The sequence below is a fragment of the Prosopis cineraria genome, unplaced genomic scaffold (assembly GCF_029017545.1).
Source record: "Prosopis cineraria cultivar Desert tree isolate PC_DT_omini unplaced genomic scaffold, ASM2901754v1 PC14, whole genome shotgun sequence".
NCBI lineage: Eukaryota > Viridiplantae > Streptophyta > Magnoliopsida > Fabales > Fabaceae > Prosopis > Prosopis cineraria.
In genome coordinates, this window is record NW_026555345.1 from 26,341,278 (window position 1) to 26,347,963 (window position 6,686).

General features: G+C 35.1%; 1 pseudogene; it reads left to right on the plus strand.

Annotated features, from left to right (window-relative positions):
• Positions 1-535: 535 nt before the first annotated feature.
• On the plus strand, positions 536-5,796 carry LOC129293483 (alpha-dioxygenase PIOX-like; annotated as a pseudogene).
• The last annotated feature ends 890 nt before the right edge of the window (positions 5,797-6,686 follow it).

The window sequence follows — 6,686 nt, forward strand, 5'->3', positions numbered from 1 at the left end:
TACTTTCTATCCTATAAATATGTCCAGAGAGAGTATTAGACTCTTGAAGTTTGTGGGAAAAAATGGAAATGTTGATTAAATATTTAGGACTAGCTTGTTTTGTCATTAATACACGTGAGAATAATGAGAGTGTAATTAATTTAATACCACTTCGATGACACAATGCAGACTTCCAAATATAAACTCAAAGATTTTTGGCAGCCCCAAAAAAATAAAATAGTAGAAACTCAAAGAAGTGTGCATCAATCTCAAAGCAATAACACGTGAAAGATCATATGGTTTAACAAATGGAAAATGACATTTAATTAGCAGTCAGTTGTTCAGTATTTAATTTAATTAGGGACTGCTTATTAAATGATATTTAAACCATCAAATTATTCATAATGTATAGTCTTGTAATAGCTTGTTTGTCGTTTTAAATTTAATCCATTAAATTGCAATTAATGCCGTATAATAGTTTTAACACATGCAGTGAATGCTCAAATTAATCAACACGGTCATATGTGTGTGTATAAATATGTGTCCGTGTTGAGGCATGAATGTGTGTCTTAGTGATCACTTTGAAACCTCATCATCATGGGGAATCCACTGCGTGAGCTAATGGATATGGTAGTGAAGACTCTCTGGGGTTTCATTCTCAAGAACCTCATCCTCAAGGATTTCCATGGAGCCTTTCAAAAGATGACCATCATTGATCGCTGTCTCTTCCTTGTAAACCCTAAATCACTACCTAGCTACTTATTTGTCTTATCCTATGTCTTTTTCCGTTATGATGAATCAAATTATCTAATGATGACGAGTAAGATTGTTTGTTATGATGAAGCTTGTGCACTACATAGACCGGCTTGGGATATGGCACCGGCTGCCGGTGTTCATGGGGCTGATATACCTGGCGGTCCGGCGACATCTACATCAAGAATACAATTTGCTGAACGTAGGGTTGAGTCCGGTGGGTGTTCGGAGCAACCCGGCAGGAGTGCCTTACAGGACTGAGGATGGATCCTACACTGATCCCTTCATTGAAGATGCTGGCAGCCATGGATCCTTCTTTGGCAGAAACATGCCTCCTTTTGATCAGCACCATAAGGTGTGTCTATATAATGGATCTTTTCTGGTCCATATGTTTGGATGAAGATCACAAGGGAAAGGGCTGGTTAAATCTTCTTGTTCGTTTCAAAATGTTGCTGTGTTGTTTTGGTTCAGTTATTAGTTATGGGGAAATTATTACATCAACTGATTCAATCTCGGGAAAAAAAATTTAAAAATTGAAAAATCCTAATTAATTTTCAGGATTAAGTTTATAATCCAGTTTTCAAGCAGGATTAAAATCAAAATTTTATAATTCTATTTTTAAGTATTATATATATATATATATATATATATAAAGCAGAAATGACTCTTGAAGGTTTCTTGGAAAGGTTAACTAAAAATACTTCACTAGCATAGAGTATTTGGTCTCAGGGCTGATCGTCTGAAAGTTTAACCGTGAAGTTTCTGGTTCAAATCCTAGTATAATACGAAGACGAAGAATTTAAAAAATTAAAGCTTCGTTATTTTTTTTTCTTATTAATTAATTTCTGCAGGGGAATTGAAGTGTTTTAAATGTTAATAATGAAATTATGTTGTGTTTCCTTTTTGGATATTTGCTTCATGAAAGACGATCAAAGCTATATTGAAGTGAATGTGTGTGGTTTGCAGGTGGAAGATCCTCATCCAATATTGGTGGCGGAAAAGCTTCTGGCTCGAAGAAATACATACAAGGACACAGGGAAGCAGTTTAACATAATAGCAGCCTCTTGGATTCAGTTCATGATTCACGATTGGGTCGATCACATGGAGGATACCAACCAGGTTCTACATCATCACTTTCACCTTCCACTTCTCTCTCTCTCCATCTCTCTCCATATATGCGCGTGTGTGTAATTATAAATCTAATTATGCTATTTCGGCCTCCTGCAAAATTTGACCTAGACTGACTTTATAAAGTTCGATTTTCATTTTAGAGTTCTATTTGATTGACTCGACCCTGGCTTTCAGGTTGAAGAGTCGTCCCTCAAGACCTCGACTCTATATATATTTTTTATTTTTCAATTTAAAATTCTTAAAAACATATTTAAAATTTTAAAAAAGTTATTACATATAATATTAAATCTAGCATAATAAATTTAAGACAATACATATAATAATAAATTTAAGTCTAATCAAAAGTAGCAATATCACAAAATCGACATAGATAATAATTAAACTTTACTAGCATCATTAGCTAAATCTTGATGATTTTATTATCATCAATATCAATATAATTTGATCCTTGTGGAGCTTTATCGGTTATTACACATGACATTTAGTTTTGGAGTATTTATTTTTTATATTAAATTTTAAAAAAAATATAAGAGGGCTTAAAAGGGCAAGCCATTTTATTTTTGAGTTTAAAAAGATCAGCCCTTTTAAGTTCAATTTACCATTTTATAATTCAAAAAGAGGCCTGGTCCTAGATTTTTCAGTCGACTCTAATTGATGGCTCTAAAATAGGATAGAGATAAGCAAGGAGCAAGACTTAGTAGTTCAGGCATTAAACACCATCGTATCGTTTAGATTTAATTTGGATGGTCTAAATTTAATATTTTTAATTTGTAATTTTGTTTTAAAAAATCATTTCATTAGCCACTCAAAAAATTATTTTTATTTTTGGTATTGTAGTTATCAAAATAAAATTTATAAATTTTTTTAATAAATTTGCTTATCACCAATAAATTTGTCAATCTAAATTTAATATGGGCAATTAAACATTTAATATTAAATTTTTAACTTTTATAAATTTTTTTGGTCGATATAACTTTTAGAAATTGACTGTCAAGATTATACTTCAGATGACCTAGATTTCATATTAAAACTTTTTACAAATTTTTTTAATAAATGCAATATGAAAAAATAAGTTATAAGTTTTAAATTTGAATAGCTCAAAATTTCAACAGAGCACTAAAGTTGGTCTTAATAATGATCACTTTCATGGGTCCTAACTCTATTATTTTTATCTCTTTTATGCAAGAGTTCTCTTGTTAATTACAATGACGTATCAACGTATGCATAATACTAAATTATTGAAACATAACAAATGATAGTATATATATGCTAGTATTAGTTTGTGGATAATGTTTGGGGTAATTAAAATAAGAATTGTGGCAGGTGGTTGAGCTGACTGCGCCAAGAGAGTGGCTAGCCAATGTCCTCTGAGCTCTTTCAAATTCTTCAAGACAAAGCAACAACCCACTGGCTTCTATGACATCAAGAACGGCCATCTCAATATTCGCACAGCTTGGTGGTATGAAATATTTACATATCCTCATTCATATGGCTTCACACATATATAATTAACACTTCAATTTTTATAGAATCACTTGACAATTTTAACCCTCTGATCTCAGCAGGAAATATACTTCTGACCATTAATTGTGCCAATTTCTTTTTCCCTCTCAAATGAGATGCTTCTTAAGCTATTAGAATCTCTCAATAATATTATTTTTGAGTTAGGAGTAGTAGTCAATGACTTACAGAAGCTGAGCTCAGGATCTCTTTATTTATAGTAAAATAAAACAATCTTGAGAGATATGTGTGTGTGTGTGTGTAGTTCAATCTAGCTAACTGATCATTATGTACTGTCATTCAAGTCTGATAACAAAACTTGCAATCTGATCTTAAGAGTATGAAACAGAGGGGATCGATCAAACACGCCTGTTTGACTGATCAATCACTTAAGCTGAATTACACCTTTAAGATATGTAATATAATTAGAGTGAGCTATTCATGGAGAAAAAATGGAAATCCAGGGATGCAAGTGTGATATATGGGGCCACAAAGGAAAAGTTAGAGAAAGTGAGAACAGGCGTGGATGGGAGATTAAGATGGCTGCGAATGGACTTCTTCTTCATGATCAAAATGGTGTTGCTATTTCTGGCGATGTCCGAAACAGCTGGGCTGGTGTTTCCACCTTGCAGGCCCTTTTCATCCAAGAACACAATCTTGTCTGTGACGCCATCAAGGTATCATTTAATTCATTGTGATATGCATTGTAATTACACTAATGGATAAGGATAATAGCAAGTCTTGGTTTTAAATGGTGCAGAAAGAAAATCCAAAGTTGAGTGACGAAGAGTTATATCGTCATGCTAGGCTTGTGACTTCCGCTGTGATTGCAAAGATCCACACCATTGATTGGACCGTCGAGCTTCTCAAAACCGACATGTTATATTCAGGGATGCGTGCTAACTGGTGAGTATCATGAGGGACGTCAAGTGTGAGTGGACTTGGCTTGGTGTGGGGAAAAGTGATGTAGTATTATGGATCTAATTAATTAAAACCATTTCAGGTTTGGATTACTGGGGAAAAACTTCAAGGACAAGTTTGGGCATATTGGGAATTCCATATTGGGAGGTCTGGTTGGCATGAGGAAGCCAAACATTCATGGAACTCCATACTCATTGACAGAGGAATTCGTGAGTGTTTATAGGATGCATCCCCTTCTTCCAGACAAGCTTCAAATCCGAAACCTCCATGCTGCACCAGGAGACAACAAACAACCTCCTGTGTCCAAAGAGTATGTAACACATAAATGCCTTCGATAGGACTAGGTTCTTGTTATGTCATTTTTCACTACCTTGTTCGTTGTAATTAATATGTGTTCCCGATGACAATGACAGGGTGGACATGAAAGAGCTGATAGGATAGATGGTGAACGAACCTTGAACTCAATTGGATTCGAGACACAAATGGTGTCAATGGGCCATCAAGCTTGTGGAGCCCTTGAACTTTGGAACTACCCACAGTTTCTACGAGACCTCGTAGCCCATGATGTCGATGGAAAACCCAGGCCAGATCATGTAGACCTCGCAGCTCTTGAAAGTACGTTCAAAAATCAAATAAAAACTATATGTAGTCTACCTATATATTTTGTTCTCACATATAATTGATTAACACCCTGAAAATATCGTTATATATATATGTGTGCAGTATATAGGGACAGAGAGAGGAATGTGCCGAGGTACAACAACTTCAGAAGGGGATTACTTCTGCTTCCAATCTCAAAATGGGAAGATCTGACAGATGATGCTGAAACAATCGAGTCACTGAAAGAAGTGTATGGTGATGATGTCGAGGATCTTGATCTGCTTGTGGGTCTCTTGGCAGAGAAGAAGATCACTGGGTTCGCTATTAGTGAGACAGCCTTTGTAATTTTCCTCCTCATGGCTACTAGGTAACAGAGAAACATAGTCTAATCTTGTTTCATACAGTACTGTATTATCAGATAAAACTTGAACTACTTGTTAGAGCTGATGAATTAATACGGATTAATATATGTGCAGGAGGCTAGAAGGTGATAGGTTCTTCACAACAAATTTCAACGAAGACAGCTACACAAAGGTGGGGTTGAAGTGGGTGAACACTACTGAGAGTCTTAAGGATGTTATAGACAGACATTATCCAGAAATGACAAGCAAGTGGATGAACTCTGAGAGTGCTTTCTCTGTTTGGAGCGACACACCCAAACCTCACAACCCTGTTCCCGTCTGGCTTCGTCTTCCTCATCACTGATTAAAGCTTTTGCTTTGGCCTGTCTTCATTAAATAAGATCCTTTTGTATGTAGTTTAAGGATCATTTCCTAGGTTTTGTGTCTCAAGCTGTGTCTTTGGTTTTAGAGGATGCTGCGACTTTTCAATCCTTCGAATAAAGTTTATCATTCCATGCTTCTAATGTACTCTGAAGTTATAGCATCCTTCAAAGAAAGTTATTTTCCTGCAGCTCCCACATATCTATATATATATATATATATAGAACATCTGCTTCTCAGGGAATCCATTAGAGCTATATATAGGGCGCCATATGCTTATTTGTATGGTTATGGCCTGTCATATCATGGGCTTATCACTTCCATTAGTATATGTTAAAGAGATGGACCAAGGAAGGTAAAGTAGCGTTTCACATGATGGTGTATGTGAAATTAACGCTAAAGAAAATGCAAGATTGTCAATGACACAACGCTATAGAGAGAGATATGTCCCCAGCTTATACGTTTAGCTGCCGAAGCATGTACAAGTAAAAAGCCTTCATTCACCTTTGCAGATCCATTGTTGAGTTAGACAAACAAATAACAGAAATTCAACGAGAGCACAAATGTAAATGGAAATGATTACACTCTAAATGCAAAGGGCTTCAAGAGAGAAGGTAAAAGGCAATCTGAACGTAAGAAGGATTGGGTCAAGACTCAATTGTCCTAGAAAAAGAAGAAAAAATGCAAAGCTAGTACCTTGCAGCATCAAGCACCATCCATGGTAATTTATACATATACTTTTTAATAAATTTATTAGTATATGATATTATTTACGTCATAATGAATTAAACTCACACGTTACATGTTTTGTAGCATGATGATTCAACAATCAGTCTTTGCAATCAAGCAGCCCTCAAGTTATGGCACGTCATAATCATGTGCAAGAATATATTGACACCGTAAGCCAATATTTAGCTTTCATAATTTTACTAGCTTGTTGATGGTATAAAATTTGTTATGTACTTAATTTATACTACCATTAGTTTCAATTTATTTACTTGAGCTTTCAATAATGTGGGCGCAGCTTGATCATTCAAATCATTAGGATATTACAAGGCTGGCAATCCATAAGATGTGCAG